We start from the raw sequence: 20212 nt of genomic DNA, 5'->3' as shown, positions 1-20212 counted from the left end.
AGTGCCATGATGTGAGCCCCAGATGACTTGGATCTGCATTTCTATTCATATTGTGCATTTTTGAAGACTGACTCAACTGTGGGCTATCCATTTTGCTCTGTGACTCAGCGCTGAGGGCTCCTATGGCTATCTCATCTCTAATTTCTTTCCCCTACTCACCAGGAGGGGATGGCTATAGTGCACGTGCAGAGGTTGAGATTCTATGTGATTGGCCAGTAATTTTGTGAGTGGAGGGGCTATATGATAGAAATGGACATTGGCAGCTGACAAACCTGTGATCGACTCTCATTCCTTTCCTTCAGCATTGTATTTTTGTGAATATATCTTACCTTCCCTGAACTTCAATTTTTGTTTCTGTGAAACAAGGATAATAAGACAGATCTTGCAGAGTAGTGATTGGAAATAACTTCTGTAAAGTGTCTAGCATAAGGTGAATGTTTAATAATGGTAGCCATTATTAGAATTGCTCTTCATGCAACAGGAGCACAGATATTTTTATCTATTGCTATTATGCTTCATTCTTCTTTCTCCACCTTATCAGGACCTTATCCATCAGTACTTATGTTCTGAAAACATAATGGGAGCCCAGCACTGTAGGGAACATAGATGACACGTGCTGCTGTGGCTCTGCCTTTAATGAATTGCTCTCTTGTTAAGAAAAGGCATGAACAGAGTAATAATAATAATGTCAATAATAATCAGACCTAATATAGATTGAGGATTTTACTCTGTATCATGCTTTGTGCTAAATGCTTTACAAATTGGATCTCATTTCATCGTCACAATAATCCATTAAATGAACACTATTATTGTCACTCCTGCTTTCCAGGAGAGGAAAATGGGCTCAAAGTGGTTAGGAGACTTGCCCAAGGTCAAGGTCACACAGCTAAGAATGGGAGAACCAGGACTTAAACTTGGGCTGTCTGACTCCAGAACCTGAGCCTTTCACCTCTCTACTTATTTGTTCCTGTGGGCGATATTAAGTGGTACAAATAAAAAGCAGTCTACTTCCAGAGGATGGAGAGGCCACCATAGGATGGAAGGCACCCAGGGGAATTTTTGAAAGGGGAGGTACCTTTATCTGAGTCTTGCAGGGTAATTTTTAAAAGGTAATAGTTAATGGTAAAATGTAACAGGTACAAGAAGGTGAATTAAAAGTTCCCCCTATGAAGTTACGTGTCCCTCAATTGTCTATTTTGAGTTTATGCCAGGGCCTGAATCTTCCCAAGTGATTCACTCCTGGTGGAGGTGTCCCCTGCCTCCTGTGGTCTCATTTCTCTTACATTAATCTTTAGGACTTCATTGTTTAAGGATCAGGGATTTTGGTGCTGGAAGGGATGCCAAGAGTCCCATTGTGAACTTGAGAGAGAAGGTATGAGTTGCCCAAGATGATACAACTGGCCCAGCGAGAACTCAGGTCTCCTCACTGCCATACTGGCCCTCTTTCCACTTTGCCCCAGGAGCCCCGACTATTCATGGCAACAGGGATGGGGATGTAGGTTTTACAAAATTTCTGTCGGCTCCATTTCAAGTGCTGAGTGAATGGCTCTACTGAACACACACATCCTCCCAGATACTTTTCTTCTCTTAATCAGGGTGGAAGGTGGACACCCGGGTGGCCCAGTGGTTGAGCTTCTGCCTTCAGCTCAAGGCATGATCCTGGAGTCCAGGGATCAAGTCCCGCATCAGGCTCCCCGCATGGAGCCTGCTTCTCCCTCTTCCTGTGTCTCTGCCTCCTTCTCTGTATCTCTCATGAATAAATAAATAAAAATATTAAAAAAAATCAGGGTGGTAAATATTTACCCAAAGACATTATAGGTCAGTCTGCATCTTCCTCATCAAAATGCCACTTTATTATCTTGATTAGAACCCAATACGACACGCTGAGGACTCCCTTTCTCCTACTGAGACGTCATGCTTACCCCTAAACTGGAAGTTAGAGTGTTTATTCTCAAAATCCTGAGGGTTTGATTAGATTTTAGAGTTGGCTGTACACCCTCTTCCTGCCACTCACTATATTATGTGTTCAGCTAGAGACTCTTGTTTTGAAACAATGTCTTCATTTGTAACAAAAATTCAGAGCTGCATTAGACAAATGCATAAACAGATATTCGATTGCAAGTAACTTCTTCTAAGAGGCAGCTTCTTGCCTGCTGTCAGTGGGTCCCTGCTGAGTTGTTTGATGCATTCACTGCATTTTATATTACTTAATGTGCCTTATGTATCTGCCAATAAATCTGAAATACAGGTCACAGAATATGCAGCTCAAGGAAATCCATAAAAGTAGTAGAGAGAGGCTTCGCTAACTGCATCAGATTGCCAAAAGCTGAGGTCATTTCCTCTTGCTAAAAATGTAGAGCTTCATAAATTATTTTTATCACCTCCAGAGCCAAGCAAACAGTTTTGCACAGATGCCAAAGGGGTTTCATTGCTTTTCTTTCTCTTTAAGCTGAAAACATTTTTCTCAAGTCTTCTGCAAAATGATTGTGCCTTTTTTTTTTTTTTAAACACATCCTGGCATTTTGCTTGTAAATCTAGCAACAAAAACACAATTGCATCTGGTCAGGGTCTTCAGTGAACTTGATGCCAAGTACCTGAGCTCAGAAGAGGGTCCTGATCTAGGTTTAATTACTCCTCATGATTGGGGGTTGACATTGTTTCCTTTAAAACATTTTTAAGGAGATGTTAGGTATGCAGAGACAGTAAAAATGAGCAGCGAACATTCAGTGAGGAACTTTATAGAAAACACTACTGAATTAACTTACAGTACATTTGTTAAACATGAGCACCTCTAATAATGACATTTCATTTAACAATGCCCTTTGTCTTTTCAGTTCATCAGTTACCTATTTCAGTAATGAACTGCAGTCATACCATTCTGATTTTCTCCTAATGTAAAGGCTCAGCTCACTTCACTGCCAGTGAAGCATGATGCTATTATTCAGTTCCTGGCTTAGGAAAAAAGCTATAGAATATATCACAATTCTAATTGGCTAACAAATATTAAACCCTACGATTGTTAAGGGCACCCAGTGATTCTGTTTAGCTTTTGATGGGGATAAGTAAAATAAAGAAAGGGAAATGGTTTGAAGAAAAAAAAAAAGGTTAGTGTGTATACTTTATGAGCAGTAACCCAAGTATCCATTGAAAAAATATGAGCACACATTATATTTAATAGCTCAAATGTTATCTTAATTCTTTATCAACAATTCATGCAGATAGCTTAATACCAAATATTTTAGTTCGGATTAACAATCTGTGAAACAGAAGGTTTAGCAAATGAGAGATGGAATTTGTTCTACCTGCAGCCGCAAGCGGAGGCAAATGTAAGCTTCTGGAAAGCTGGGTCGTGCAGGAGACATTCTTTTTCTGCCAAGTAAATGCAGGCAGATTCGGAAAATATTATGTCTCTTGTAGCCCTGATTTATCCTCCTGATGGAAGGTAATGAAGCCTGTGTCCAAAATTTTTATTGTCCCTTTTGCAAAGCTTTGCTGGGACTGAGAGATAGATGCCTCCCTTGTTTTCATTTTTCCACGTGGCAGAGCCCCCTAAAGCATCTGCCCCCCTCTCTCTTCTGAACTCACCAAAACATCTCATTAGTAAAGGCAAGATTCAGCTCACCATAATCTTTCCCCAGCTGAGGCAAAGCTGCACAATTTACAATAGATCTTTGGAAAACTGCTTTTTCCCGAGTGCTGCTGCATCTATAGATCTCTCTCAATTACCCACAGTAAATTTAGGCATTGTACAAGAGCAAATTTTACAGTCCATGAAGAGATGAAGTGAAATCTAGATGAAATTCATTGTGACAGATTCCCAGTTAGTGCTCTGATGTGTCTGTATTACAGAAGATAGACATTCTATTAGCATGGAAGCTCCCATAATGGACTGTGAATCATCTCAGGTAATAGAGATGCCAAGCAGAATGACTGAAAAGCACTATTGAATTCCATTAGAGCTCTTTGTTTTTAAATCAGTCATTTCTTGTGAATAACCAACTATACACTTCTTGACCCTATCTCCAAGTGATAATTGGGGACTAATATTACAATACATTAATCTGAGTTACGGTGCGATTAGCATTTCAGTTGCAGGCTGATTTGGGGTATCCTAAAATGCAAAGGCCCTTTCCTTTGAACGTTGGGACTTAGACCGCAAATTTGCAGTTTCAGAAATGGCCTCTTCCATGGTTCCGTCTTACGTTCGATTTCGACATTGATGGAATCATTCCCCGGTCATAGTGTATGCAAAGATACTGTGTTGTGACCCTGTGATTTTCTGCCCCTCTTCCTTCAAAGATTTCCCCTGAACCAGGTCAGCATCCCAGGCAAAACAATTAGCACAAAGCTAAACCTATAAAGAAACCAGTTTAAATAATCCAGGTTAGCAAGGTTTTTACAGAATCTTAAGTGGGTAGCCAACCATTAGGAAAATAAAGAACATCACATTCTGCTGCATAAACAGCCCCACCTCATCTATCAATCAAATATGATTGATCAGACTTAGTAATTACTTGGATAATTAGGACAGGGTTTAGGTTTGTGCAGTACTCTGAAGCCTTCGGGATGCCTGCATAATTACCACTTGTACAGTAGACCCAGTTATGTGATTTATTCTGTTCAATTATAACATAAACACGAAGCACTTAGAACAGACAGCCCAAACACCACACATTTCTTAATTCATTGCATTTGATACAAATGCAACAGCTTGTCGCGGAGAGAAGCTCTCCCTGACCACAAGCTCTAAAGTTCACATATATACATTAAAAACAAAAAACAAATCTCTTCTTGTGTCTTCTGTCTTCCACCTGATTTACATGGCAGAGGAGAGGTAATTTTGAAATGGGATGGTGATATCCAAAGTGTGGCAATGCCAGTTGAGTTGCTTCAATGTTCTCGCACAAATCCCCCGGGGACATCCTTAAAGAGAGTCGACTTTACATCCTCTGTCTACGATCATCTATTTTCACATCAGGATGAACAACATTATCCTCATCGCGGGAGGACCCGAGACCAGCGCCTCAACACGAGCCTCTCTCCTTAATGTTGTAATGACAGGTGTAAGATTAACTTTGTTAGGTGTCTAGCCACTCATGCAAACTAAATTAAATTAATGGAACAAATTTCTCTCATAATTAAGATAAAAATTCATGTCAGCTGTAACCTTGCTGTACACTAATTATATACAAATGATTTATCATCTGCTTCGCCCAGAATATTAATCCTTACCTCATTGATAACTGCAGCCAGTGTTAAGAGATGAGAGTTGATTAACTATGACAGATTGGGCAACCACAGCCCTCGGTGCCGGCACAACCAGTGAAACCAATAACACTCAAGTAGCTTCTCTGTGTTGAAAATGCATTCCCATGGAAACAGATGCATGCTTAATGAAGGATACTGAGATTATTTTCAATAATGACTGATATTGGAACAGTGGGCAGAGCTGATCAATAACAATTAGCCACTTAGTCTGCTAAAGACATGGTTAGAGAAAGCAGGTTATTTACACATTAGTAGAACCTTATTCGAAGACGAGTACTCCATAATGTCTCTATGCTGCACCGTTTGTCTTTTTTCCTGCCTGGGAGGGGTTGTGTGGTGGAGAGATGGTAATGTGCCAAGCGCCCTCCTGTCGCCTCTTAGTGCCTGCTTATGAAATGAGTGATTGATGTTGCCAGCGGTTCTTTGGATGCTCTCAAGATAGCTGCCAAATGTATCAAGGAAGGTCCAAAAGCAACTGTGACCATGAAACTCATATTGCTTTGTAGGGATTTGGTTTGGTGGAAAACTTTACTGCCAAGGCGTAACTCAATTGTACAGAACATTCTTTTGATCTTGCATTGTATGCTCTTTTATTTAATTTTAAAGAGTCCAGGACGAGTCTAGGAAGACTTCCACTTTGGACTCCTGTCATACTGGCTGGAAAGAGCTTTAATAACATAAATTTAATAATAGATAAGGCTTTCAAAGCTATTTGGAAATTTGCACTTTTATTTTGTATTAATTTGAATCACCCCAGGAGTCGAGATCTTGTAATGCTAATTACTAATATAGACTCCCAGAATCCCTGCCCTGACAGTCAGCTTGGAGAAATCCCAACTCCCTGGACCAAAAAGTGTTAATAAAAAGTGATTAGCTACTTAGGCCAAGTCCTATTATAATAATGCATTATATTTCCCTTGAATGGGTTACGTGCATTCTCATTTCTCTGAATGAAGAAAATGGTGGAGGGAGATGAAAATCAGGCATTTTAACTGGCATTGTGACTAAAAGAATCAAGCTCTCCCCTCCCCCCACCCAAAATAGGAGAGAATGCTTCATTCTCCACAGTTCTTAAATTTTGACTCTAAATCTGAAAATACAAATAAACAGAAACATGTTCTGCATATTTGCCAGTCTAGCTCATCTATTTGTTCTGTTATGCGGACCTAGATTTGAACTGATGCTAGCAGCTAACCAGCTCCAACACGCTATGTATGTGTTAGAATTTTTAAGTTTAGGGAAAGAAAAGAGCATAGTAATTTTGCCCTTTAGTCCTGTGGGACAGAACCCCCCCCCACACACACACACTTAAATCTTTAGCCACAGGGTGGGACTCCACACAGATGCTAATGAATTTGGAACAACATTTATGTGGCTGAACAAAAATGGATCCTAAACACCCCAAGTCAAGCGCAGCAAACAAGAAATAGGCTGACACATTTCTATCAGGAAGGCAACCAGAATGTCAAACTCTTGAATGATATTGGGTGATCTCAGCTCTGTTTTATCATCTCAGTAAATAAATCTGGAGATGATAAACAACCATAAATACCTGTAAAGAATGCTCCATAAAAATCAAATCTTAAATGTACACTCCCCTATATCCCTCCCATATCATTGTCCCTCTCCCAATGACTCTTTTGCTAAATCCCCCCATAGAGATAGAACTGCATTTAACACAAAAGTAGTGATAGTAATGGTATATTTCCTACCTACAGGGACTAGAGTATTGGGAGGGGGAAAAAAACAGTATTCTTAGGGTATAGGCTCATTATTCTATTTAGCTGTCCTGATTGGACTGTTTACTGTCTTTCCAAAAAGATCATGATCTTACCCCAGTGCTGAGGACTTCAGTTTTTACTATAGCTGAAAACAGTTACACCCCTATAGTCTGGCTGGCAATGCAGTAGAGGCAATTACCCTATCCCTATCGTCTGAACAACACAATTATTGGGAAGATAATAAGATTATCCAGGCTTTTGCTTCTTAAAATTATACTGAGGAACACCAGCAGAATGCTGTTTCTTATGCATTCATCTTTAAAACAAATAAGGGAAGTAAAAATGTGCCGCTAAGCTAATGAGGACCGTGAGACAGAGCCATAGATACATTTTCTCACTTGCCTAATGAGCAAAGTGACAGACAGTGAAACAGTTCACACTTGAGTAATTCCCTAGTCATCAGCAACTGCAGAGGGGCCCCTCCTGCCTGAGCTTTGGAAGGGGGGGTGGTCGGGAGATGTAATAAATAGACCCTGGCTCTGCTGACCAGAATAAGTTATCACAAAGAGAGAGGTCTTGGGGTACACTCCCCGAGGAAATCTAACCAGAAAAAAAAGTCCATTTAAGGCATCTGCAGCCATACATTCAATTAGAATTAAATTAAAACAATGGGAAAAAGAATCACCTTCTCCTCATCAAGCCAGCTGCCTGAAGGCGGTTGGGTGGCTAGAAATCTGGAAGGCAATGACCCCTCCTCACCAAGGTCTGAACATTGCTTTTAAATGGTCTTAAGCAGGCTTCATTTCTGGGGAAAGTGGGCAAGGTGGGAGAGAGTAGGTATAGTCTAGGGGTAGTGGGGTGTGTGTGTGTGTGTGTGTGTGTGTGTGTGTGTGTGTGACAGCTAAAAATAAAATTTTTACTGACTAGTTCAGGGGCCTCTGTGAGAGTCCGTGGGACTAGTGGTGGAAAATCCACCAATTTTCTTGCTCACTTGTTGGAAGGAAAGAAATTAAAAACTGCTCCATGCTGACTATGCGTCAGGCCTTCTTTATCCTAATTTTATCCACATGCTGACATTGGGAATGGGCCCTGTGCTGCTTTAGCCAAGGGAACAAACTCAGACCCACAACCCACTGTGAAGCAATTTGCTGAAGTTCACGTGGCCAGCAATGGAAGCACTGAGATTTAAATTTCAGTCTACCTGGCTTCATAGCCCACACTCCACTCAGAAGAGAACCTCATTGGTTCCCTTATGAGAAGGCTGATAAAGGAGAAAGAATTGAGAGACAAGCCAACCAGAGAAATGTGGGGAGCACACAGTCCTTTTAAACCATTAAAACTTTGTGTCTAGGAAAAGAATTCTTCGATCTGGGGGTTGAGACTTAGAATTCTTTCACTTAAATAATTGTATTTACCTCATGAAGGCAGTTGCCATGTTATGGGGAGTGAAACAGAGGTCTGGAAAATCTGGAAACAAGCCACAAGTCACATAGCTTGGGGTGCTGAAGCTGGGACTAGACTAAGTTCCCTGGGCTCTTTTCATATGACACGACACTCACTGGCCTGTCTGCGCATAGAACATGAAGGTTGGTGGACATGGTAGGATTGCCTAAAGCTGTTGCTGCGTGATAGGAACAAATGATGTCCTGCAAACTGTCGTACAAACTTTCTGTTGCTTATATTCTTATTTGTTGAAAATTATTGGTAAGGAAGCAGTGCTTGAAACTCTTCCAACTGGATTAGTGTTAGGGGAAAACCATATATGTGAGGAGTTCCACCTTGTTTGCATGAGATTAGCTGCCATAAACCTGAGTCTAGATTCATTGAAAGGAAGAAGACAAGAGGGGCTCCCAGATGGCTCAGTCAGTTAAGCATCCAGTTCTTGGTTTCAGCTCAGGTTGTGATCTCAGGGTCCTGGGAGGGAGTCCTGCGTCCAGCTCCATGCTGAGCGTGGAGTCTGCTTGTCTCTTTCCCTCTGCCCCTCCCCCGCTCTCTTTCTCTCTCTCTCTCTCTCTCTATCTCTCTCTCTCTCTCTAAAATAAATAAACTAAAAGAAAAGGAAGAAGACAAGAAAAGCACACCTAAAGTGTTTGATTCAGTCAAACAAGGAGGGATGGTATTGATCTTACAACAATATTAGTTATTAACTTCCTGGTGCCCACAATTCGCTAAAGTGAAACGCATACATTATCCTTAATGATCATGACAACCCCAAGGTGAGGGAGGGCACTACTATTACTCTCCTTTTACAAATGAGAAACGTGAAGCTCAAAATGGGATTCTTCTTGCTCATCACTGCCACTTTGTCCCCGGGCCCTGGCATGTTGGTGTGACTCCAGGGCCAAAGGTGACTCCCAGGATACCAAATATCCAATATGTTCAGTCTTCAGCCATTTGTTCTGATGTCATTTATATCACACATACATATGGCTTAAAGCCTGTTTAAAATATTTAGCACCTTCAGTATCTTTTCATCTTAGTGCTTTAATTACCCCAGTATCTTCCAAATCAGAGTGGGCCAATTCTAGCACTTAGAAGGAGGCCCGTTTAACATGTGTCAGTGCTCCATCTTTTAGTGAGGTTCTTTGCTTCATTCAAATTACTAATCATTTAGAGCATCACTAAAAGCCTTTCTCCCTTGCTCCCCATGCATGCTTAACCTAATTAACTATAAATGAGGAAAATGCTATCCACATTAAAAGAAAATGTTAACGTATAAATTATCCAACTCTTTTTGGTGAGGCGAAGGACTCCTTTAGACAGCTCAACTGTGGGGAAAGACTCCCTGTTTCTGTGTTTTCAGGGCTCTCTCCTTTGATAGAACGGGCCACAGAATTTTCAGGTCAGGGCAGTTCCCTTCATCTGTGTTGATTATGATGCTATGTGTAATCTCTCAAATTGTCCCTTTTTGTGTTTGCTTAAATACTCTCAGAAAACTAGAAGAATAAGGTGAAAAGCATCTAAAGGACTTTCAGAAGAAAGTCTACCCCTAAGGTAGAAAAATAGCAAGTGACATCCTAGACTTGTCCTTCCGTACAGGAAATCCTGATCATCACCTGACTCTATAGATAGATCCATCTAGAGGAATCCAGAAGTGTCTTGCAAGCCTCAATTCACAGATCCCCACAATATCCTCCCTGGCGGACATCACCTAACCAACCACTCCCGATGCTGCCTTCCTTCAGGGCCATTCCATTAAATGGTCAACACAAATGGACAAAGGTCTTCTGAAAACTCTTATTAGAAAGAGTGCCCATTAACACATTAATCTGAAAGCCCAGATTAATTTATCAAATTATCCTAGCTTTGACCTTTGAGAGTTGAGGGCAGACCTCTGGCAGAATAGAATATGGAGAAGAAATTGGCTATCGGGCAAGAGGAGAGGCTGGAAATGTAGATCATCCCCCTGGGGAAGCTGTTGGGGACCCTGAACAGCTAATGGGCCAAATGGAGGCCAAGTGTCAGGGACAAAGCAGTGAGGACAATGGGTGGCAGTGCCCAAAGCAGAATTCCCCACTCTTCAGCTTTGGTGGTATTTGTCTTTGCTTTGAATACATGTAATGTATTAGGACAGACTATTCCGAGATTGCAATAACTAGGAAAATGCAACTAGCATAGACAGTTCCTGATTTTCTCTTCAGTGATGCCCTCCCTCCTCTCAGCCTTTGCTCTGCTTGTAGGGTGCATAACAAAGCTCACTTCATTCCTACAGGGGAAACTCTAATTTTTGAGGGGTATTTATAGAGGTCCCTGCTCCCCAGCTTTGCTGTGCATTTACACCTCCTACCCTGAGCTCTGTGTGGTGGGGAGTAGTAGAGGCTGTGATCAGGCCACTGGGGGATGCCCGGGTCCAAGCAGGCGTAACATCCACATGTGCAGTCAATTCTTGATTATCCACACCAATGGTCTGTGACCCAGGCCCAGGTAATCCCAAATAATTGACAATCCAAAAGGAATTTCTCTTTGGTTTTGGAATATGCTCTGATTTTTCCAGCTGAAGCTCTCCTTCTCCCACTTATGCTTTCCTTGGTAGGATATTAAGAATCATTTATGTTCCTTTAGCTGGGCATGTGGTCTGAGCAATGGCTTGAAGTCAGTCTCAGATTGAAAATTTGCCTACTCCATAGACAAATGATTCCCTCGCAGGCAGTTGAATTTGACAGTATCATATATTGCATAAAGAATAGGCTGTCTGGGCTAGTGTTGTTCATTCATTCATTCATTCACCCGTTTGACATGCATGCATTGAGCTCCTACTGTGTTCTAGGCACTGTACTATGAATTAGGGAGATAGAGATGAAAGATTGAGCCCCAGCTCTTGAGGGATATACCTTCTAGTGGGACTTAATGGAATAGAATTTAGTATCTTCCTCTTGACCTGCCTGTGCCCACTGCATATTCATTTATCACTCCCACTTTCAGCTTAACATATATCTAGTTCCCTTTGTTTGAGAAGTTTCAATATTTTGGGGGAAGAGCGGTAGGTGATTAGTGGGTTGGTTGGGCTCCCACAGATGGAAAGAATCAGATCACTCCATTTTTGAGGATCAGATATACCAAAAATGTAGAGCTGCCTAAACAGGGCATACATAGGCAGTAGATTTTAAATGTTTACATTTGAAAAATTAATATTTTAACATTCCAAAAAGTACAGTGTTTGTATAAATTTATTTGGAGAAAATGTCAAAGGTCTACATTTCAGGCCCTTCATGAGTGTGAGGTCCGGCTCTTCCTGCTTCTGCTCCTTGCTCACATGTGAACCGGGCCAAGTAGAGCCCTTGTTGGAGGGAAGGAAGTCTGGATGGGGCTGAGTGGGGTCAGTTTCGTGCTCAGAAGAACCTCTGCAAATATGAAGTAGCTGGTCAATGGCTTTCTGCCCTGTGGTCACAAGGAATCGTTCTCAGCAAGGTAGACACATCTTAAGTACTTTGACTCAAAAGGCATAGATCAATCTGTTTCTACAAAGCCAGCCTGTTCCCATTGGAAGAATCTGATGGAGTACCTAGCTATGGGCTACCACCACTGTTAAATCCATACTTTCCTAGTGTGACCCCTTCCCCCACCACTCTTCATACACACCAATATCAATCTTCCTCAGTCCTCTTCCTGAAAAGCCCATGGAAGATAAGGAACTTCTGACAATGTGAAAATTGGAGTTAAAGGCCAGAGGTTGTCATTTACCTTTTGTTTTCGTGTTTGGGAAGGTAAAGAGCACACTAAATACATTTCTGGTAACAATTCACCCATTTAAATTAGTTATAACTGGTGGATGCTATATAATTAATGTTGTCTTAACTCCTATTGCTTATTATCAGCCTTGCAGGGGATCCCTCCTAGAGAAGATCAATGAGATGTTTATAAATTGGTTTTTCAGATAATATGCATGCTATGAGGCATTTTCTCTCTGTGCCTTATCCTCTACTTATATGTTCAATGTTTGTTAATGTTATGACTCAGGATCATTAGCTCTCACCTCCAAGATCCTGGGTCCCCTGTGGGTTCAGAAATGTAGAGTAGTTTGGGTCGCCAAGATAGAAAACGCCTTGGGCTATCTTCATGGCTAATTTGGTATATTTGAAATAATCTGTCCGGTAGCCAGGATTATAGCTTCAGCTCTGCCCTTGGGCCCATTCATACGCAGCTCAGTCCTTTGCCTCCTGGCAGAAATAGGTATTTTCTCCTTTTTTTTTTTCAATTTCCTTTCAGAGTTCCCAATGTTCCCTTACAAAAATCTCTATTCCTCCATTGACTTCTATTTTATTCTTTCTTTTCTATTCCCAACACCTAGTTAGTTCTCTCTGTTTTTTAAATTATTTCCAACAGGAGTGATTCACATGTCACACAAATTGGAACTGGAATTTTTGTGGTTGCTAAAAAGACATTCAGAAGTCAATCCTTTAATACTTATATTTCCCACAGGAGAACTTGTGGTTTAAAGGCATTCTCTTGGTGTGTGTGTGTGTGTGTGTGTGTGTGTGTGTAAGTTTGTAGGCCAACAGTGAGAACTGGAGGTTGGAAGCCATAAGAGGATCAATAGGATCAGACTTGGTTGTGGTTGTGGTTATGAAGAAGCAATAAGGTATGGGCAGAAGGTCCCATTAGTCCTGCTAGTTGGGAGGGATGAAGTCACTGAAAACTTTTATGAAGTCAAAGTCAGGGTCATTTTATAAAGCGTGTGATGATTTACTATCTTTTGATGGAAAAATTCATTACTTAAATGAGAGCTAACATTTAGCAAACTTTTATTATGTCAGACACTGTGCAAGTGCTTTATAGAAACACAACTCACTCAATCTTGGTGCTTCTTTGAAGAGGATTTTTAATAACCTCTATTTTGCACAGCTAGGAAGTAGATAAGTTAAGAATTAAACTTGGATCTGTATGACTCTAAAGTCTGTGTGCAGTTACTGTCAGAGCAGTAGGGACAGGATGGTATTCAGTCTAACATCCTTCTTCCTTAAATATCATGGATGGGAGAAAGCAACTGGGATGAGCACTGCAGTGTGGTCCAGGTACATAATTCTGGGTGAAGAAACATCCTAAAATTTCATATTTTGTAGTATCTCATGACTTTGTGGTTCAGGAATTTAGGCAGAGCTCATTCAACTAGACAATTCTTTCCCAAGTAGCTTTGATTTAGGTCACCTAGATTCATCTGGGGGGTGGGCTGGTCTAGAGGCCCCAAAATTACTTCAGTTGCATGTCTGCCACTTGGCAAGGAAAGTGGAAGGTGGGGTTCAGATGAGACCGAGATCATAGCATGGTGGTGTCAGGGTGCTGGGACTTCTCATATGGCTGCTTGGGGCTCCCAGAGAGTATTCCAAGATACAGAAAGTAGATGCTTCTGGGCTCTTAAGCCCTGGGCTCAGCATTTGCATATCACTTGAAAGGAGAGTTCACTCTCACTATTTATTCCACTTATTGCCCACCTCCAAGTTCTAGCCTCCTCCTCCCCTAGTCCTCTGAAACTTACCTTCGTGCATTTACCTAGAAATCTCCTCATCATCAAATTAAAATATTTTTTTCTGCTCGTATCTTATGTAACTTGTCTGGAACAGCTGACTTTCCCAGTCATTTTTTTTCTTGAAAGTCTCCCCTCTTGAACATTCACACCAGCTTCTCTTCCTCTGCGTTACTTTTAAGTGCTGGTTGACCTCAAAGTTCAGTCTTTCGGCCTCTTGCCTTTATTCTCTACCAGTGGCTTTCTGCCAGGGATAGTTGTGCTCCCTAGAGATATTTGGCAATGCCCAGAGACAGTTTTGATTATCACAATTGGGGCGTTATTGGAATCGAGTAAGTAGAGGCTAGGAATGCTGCTAAATATCCTAGAGTGCACAGAACAGCCCCACACAACAAAAAGTCATCCATTCCTAAATGCCAATGGCGCTGAGATCCAGAAATCTTGTAGCTTTAAAAAGGGGGCACTAGAGAGAGGATGACTTGTGGTACCTCTTCCTTCTTGGGGAGCTATCTCGGAAAAGGGGCACCTTCTTGGCAAACAGCATGGTGTGTAATGGAAAGGCAAAGGCTTGGGAAGCCTGGGTAGCTCAGAGGTTTAGCGCCTCCTTCCTCCCAGGGCGTGACCCTGGAGATACGGGATAGAGTCCCACATCCGGCTCCCTGCGTGGAGCCTGCTTCTCCCTCTGCCTGTGTCTCTGCCTCTCTCTGTGTCTCTCATGAATAAATAAATAAAATCTTTTTTAAAAAGGCAAAGGCTTTGTAGTTAGTAGATCTAGGTTCAAATCTTAACTCTTCCATAGCAGAGATCATAATTTCTACTTTGTGGAGTTGTCTTTGTGGAGATGATCAAATCAGATACTCCACATAAAATATCAAGTACACAGTAGGTTCATAAATGTAACTTTTCCCTTTAAATTACATAGCAGATGTCTCCCTCAAGGCTGGGCTTAGTCCACCATGAATACCAGGAAGGTACTTGTTGCAAAATAAGAAGTGAATAAATATTTGCAGGAGTAAATATGAATAAACCCACTTTAACTCTCAGGTAGATTGCCCTGAGAACCTATCTAGAGATGGTTTTTTTCTTCTGCCCTTGTTGGACCTTGTTTAGAGGAGAGTTTCATAACTCTGATTTCCTTATACAGCCCAGCCCCATCAGCGTAATAACCACTGAGGTTTTATGAGGCCAGGTCATTGGCTCGGCACATAACCCTCCAATTAGAGAGCAGGTGACTGCTCGTAATATAAGGTAGTAAACACGGACAGCCTTGTTCTCTTGTGGTCACAGCAAAAGTACAGAGGAGGATAACTTGAGAGGCCTGTGTGGTACTTCTTGGTCCTTAGTATTGATACTAACTGTAAAAGGAAAGGTTTATGTATTTGGGAGTTTCTCTTCCTCTACCTTTTTGTGCCTAATGAGAAGGTATCAACCTTTCTTTGAGGTTCAAAGAAAGAATCACAATGGAGACTACTTCTTTGGAGTTTTGTACAATATAAATCAGTAACATTTAACATGTATGCCCCGTCTCCTTCAGACTTAGTTTCCACATGGCCATCAAGGTAAGCTTTTGGAAACACAAAGTTCAGAATACACTATCTACTATTTCCTATTATATTAGGATAAAAACAAAATTTTATAACACAGCCTATAAACCCCCATGTAGTTAGCTTTCTTTATCCTCTGCTATTCCTCCTTCAGACCTTGATTCACTTCCCTGACTATGTCAAAGCCCACTCGTGGAGCTGTGTATCTCTCAGTCATGATCCTTGGCCAAGTGATGTAATTGTTACTCTATTAGTGTCCTTCTTTGATTAACATCAACCTCTCTCTCATAAGCTCTTGGCTTGATAACAGCAGACATTGTGTGTCTTCCACCCTTCTCTCACATCCCTGGAGCCTGACACATAATAGGTGCTCAGTAAATATTTCTTAAATAATGAATAATTAAGCAGAATAGATATCAGTAGTAGTTCTCATTGCTTGACTTCAGCCTTGGGCCAAATCAAAGCCCACTTTCACTAAAATATGTAGCTTCTACTTCTAAACCAAAGGCAATGTGAGCTAGAAACAGAACAAGTTCATTGATGATGATGGCGATAGATAATACTAACATATAATTAAACTAATAGATAATTTTATCTAATTGTTAAATCTTAGTATTTGTTGAGTCCTCACTGTGTGCCAGGTAGTATGCTAGGTAACGGAGATAAAATATGGAGCAGACACAGTGACTTCCATGTATTATCTCATTCAGTAGGTCCATTAATTAGGTATAATTATTTTCCCACTTTATGGATGAGAAATTGTGGAAGGTTAAGTAAAGTTCTCATGATCATACAGCCAGTAAGTTGCTGATAGAGCAGGTATTTGAACCGGGGTGACTCCAAAGCTGTTAACCATTAAATCGTATACTTTTTAAAGAAAAGAGATTAGAGATTAGGGGAGGGCTAGCTAGTACAGCAATCTAGGAGGTAAATATCTCTCGGCAAACACTGCAAGTGCTAATAGACCCACTAGCCTCCAGAATGAATTAGGCATCACTGCATGCCAGACACTGTTTTAGGTGCTATATATACATTTTCTTTAATCTCCAAGGGAGTCTACTGGTAGGAACTATTCTCCACACCTTACAAGGCTCAGATGGGAGGAGTGGGTCAGGGAGGAGGGCATAGGCAGGTGGGACACTTGAAAACTTCCAGCTAAAAAAAAAACAAAAAACTTCCAGCTCCTAAAGTCTGTACAATATAACTTTTAAATTGTATTTTAAAGGCAGGAAAACCTTTTGAATTCAGACTCAATAAACCTAGAATTTATAATATTGAGACACTGAATCATAGACTTTTACAACTGAAAAAGACCTGAGAGATCATCTAGGCTAAGCCCTTCATGGGGCTTCTGATTGAATATAAAATTGGATAAATCTTAGGTAGCTCAAAACTTTTATTTTATTCACATAATGTCATGATTTATAGGCCAATCCCAACTTGCCATTTTAAAAGACCTACTCAGTTTAAACGAATTAGTAACCACTCCAATCGATTTAGAACTACAGTTGTGTGTAAGAAAAGTGTATTTCTTTATAAATATTTTACATTTGTAACAGTTACTAAATCAGATAGGAGGTCACCAACAGGGCTCCTCTTAGTGGAGGAATGAGATATGAATGAGATTTTATTATTCAAAGAAGTCTCAAGACCTGAGGCACACATATATTACAGAGTCGAAAAGCATTCCCAAAGTGAGATGAAAGTCTCCCTTTCCTGCTCCTTCCCTTCTTCCCTTCCTCCTTCTCTCTCTCTTTTAATCCCTTGTTACTGTTGCATTCTATTGTCTTGGACAAGTGAGGATAGCTCATATTTTAAAGCTTTAAAGTCATCTGTAGGGTCTGGAATGCTTCTGGCTCCCCAGGCCATTCAAAAGGAATAACTTTGAGCAGAAAAGATGACATTATTGGTGAAATTGAAGGCTTACCTGAATTTACTTTAATGGGGGACCCCAACTCCCTAGGGGGAAATGTCTGCAAAGATATCACTGGGAGCTCAGAGGAAAATATTATGTTCTAACCTTTTAAAAATTAATCCAACTATTAGCAGGGATCCCAACTGTATTTCATTCAAGCCATAATCCGAATGGTATAATGATTAAACCGAGACAAATGTAGTGTCATAAGCAAATGTCATGCCATAGATTTACCTACCAACAAGACATGGGCATGGTTCAGGTCAGAGGTTAATTAAAGACATCGAAAGGTCATTCTGTGATTAGGTGAAAGCAGAGTTTTAATAGGGCATCAGTCCGAGCCACACAGACAGAAGATTTATGCCAGCCGCGATGACACCGCCACGAATCCTGCTGATAACAAGAGCCTCAATATTGGACTGAACAGAATGATGAATGGAGCACATATCTCCTCACACTTCTCATTACAAGCTCTTTCACTCCTGGTGGCACTTAGCAGCATTTATTTACTGGGGTTTGAAGGTGTGGGACAGCAGGACAGTATATCTAATACTTTTAAATGTAGACTTGCGATATAAAAATGAAACAAGAGATAAGATTAGGTCTTTGAATAATTGCACAGCTTTTCTTCCAAGATTATATTCACTAGTACTAACATTATTTTTCCACCTAATGTTCTTCTAGTGTGTGAGCAGTTCAAGAAAATTAATTGTCTGAGGCAGGAGGTCAGGGGGAAAAATTACTGATAAGCATTAAACATGCTATAAAATAGCACCTCACCACATCCTGCCTTCTGTAGCCCCTCAGGACGTGAACAAAAGATAATATAAAGAAAAGGATATACACATTTCCCCCTATGCCATATTTTGGGTTGTTTCGGTGCTGTTCTCTTTGGATTCAGTTAGGTATAGGATCCAGAAAGAAAGCCAAATAAATGAAAAACAAATAAAAATCACACAATTTATAATATTGCTCAGCTGAAAGCAAAATGTTAGAGAAACCAAAGCCCTGATGAATAACGTTTACTTTTTCACGAAACTCCTTTTCAACATGTTATATATTTATCAAACCACTAGAGTGTAAATTCTGTGAATAAGTCCTATCATCTCTCAACCAGTAGACACCATGAAAATTATAACTACAGAAAATTGTTAGTATTATAAAAAGGCTACTTTATGCAGATCTAAATGTATCAGCTGCTGCAATTTCACAATAGAAACATTGGACTCTTTCTGCTTGAGCCACCAACCCCAGGCCAGACCAGGGGAAGATCACATTACACCTGACCCCAAGTCAGTCCTCACATTTATTCAGAAACCAAGATGAGTCAGCCTGAATGGAAGTCATGGAGCTGGAGGCTTGCTGCAGGAGAGCTTTGAGAATACTACTTCCCTTTTTTCCCCCAGTCGATTGTATTCACGGGTAGAGAACAAATTGCAGGTGGATTTACCCAAAGTAATTTAGGATTTTCATTTGCCCTGACAAATGCCAGCTGGAGAAGTTTTCAGAATTGATAATATGGCCATGCAAAGAGCTTCTTTTCTCCTCCAGTCTGATATAGCTGAGGCTCATTTACATAGGCAACCTGCAGTATTCAAGAGGCCATTGCAGACCAGTCCTTGCTGGGAACACAGGTCTCAGCCAGGCCACTCATTCTACCAAGTGGCCATTAGCAAGATCAGCATGGTGGCCATCAGAGAACCATATTGATCAATTTCTGCTAGGCCACATTCTGTCTGCTAGTGCTCATGGAGCCTTTCAGGGGTGTGTGTGTGTGTGTGTGTGTGTGTTACCTATTTGGAGGTAGGTGGAATCAGCATATAGTAGAATGGGAAAAGTAGTAAAGTTCTGTAATCTGTATATAGACAATATAATATTTTCCAGACTACTAAGAGATGTCCCTCTGAGGTTTTATTTTACTTTCAGAGAAAACTTGAAGCAATGTAAACAGCCTGTGCCCACTTCCCACTGTAAACCACTAGACTGAAATGGTATGAAAATAACATATTATTTAATCTCTCCTTTTCGGTACCAGGAACATCTCATGGGAGAATTTGGGAAAATTATACTCATTCAAAAAAAATCAATAAAAGAATCCATTGATTAAATAAGGTTTATTGATAATCTATTCTGAGATACATGTTACAAAGAACTTCTTGGGCTTAAGACCCATTGAGAAACACTGGAAATACAGAAAATAAAAAGATGTGATTAATTCAGGCACTCAGTAACATCCAAATAGTGAATAAAGTTGAAATAAAAAGAAAAAGACCCATTGAGAAGACATGCAGAGGGCAGCCCGGGTGGCTCACCGGTTTAGCGCTCCCTTCAGCCCAGGGCGTGATCCTGGAGTTCTGGGATCAAGTTCCACATCAGGCTCCCTGCATGGAGCCTGTTTCTCCCTCTGCCTGTGTCTCTGCCTCTCTCTCTTTGTGTCTCTCATGAATAAATAAATACAATCTTTAAAAAAAAGAGAGAGAGAGAAGACATACAGAAACAACAAAACATGAGTTCCAACACAGAGCAAGGCTGGATCTGATAAGTACTAAAGAAACAGTACAGAATTTGGCAAATTTTTCTGTAAAGGGTAGATAGTAATTATATTAGGTTTGCATGTTATATGGTTTCTGTCTCAACAGTTCAGTTCTGCCCTTGTAGAGCAAAAGCAGTTATAGACAATACTTAGATGAATGGTGTGGCTGTGTCCCAATGAAATTATATTTACAGAAATGGATGGCAGGCTGCATTTGCATGGAGGACCAGGCTTTGCTCACCTCTGATGTAGCCAGTAAGTAGTATGAGT

The sequence above is a fragment of the Canis lupus genome, chromosome 19, assembly GCF_011100685.1.
Source record: "Canis lupus familiaris isolate Mischka breed German Shepherd chromosome 19, alternate assembly UU_Cfam_GSD_1.0, whole genome shotgun sequence".
Classification (NCBI taxonomy): domain Eukaryota; kingdom Metazoa; phylum Chordata; class Mammalia; order Carnivora; family Canidae; genus Canis; species Canis lupus.
The sequence above is the reverse complement of the archived record's forward strand: the minus strand, read 5'-3'. Positions refer to the sequence as shown.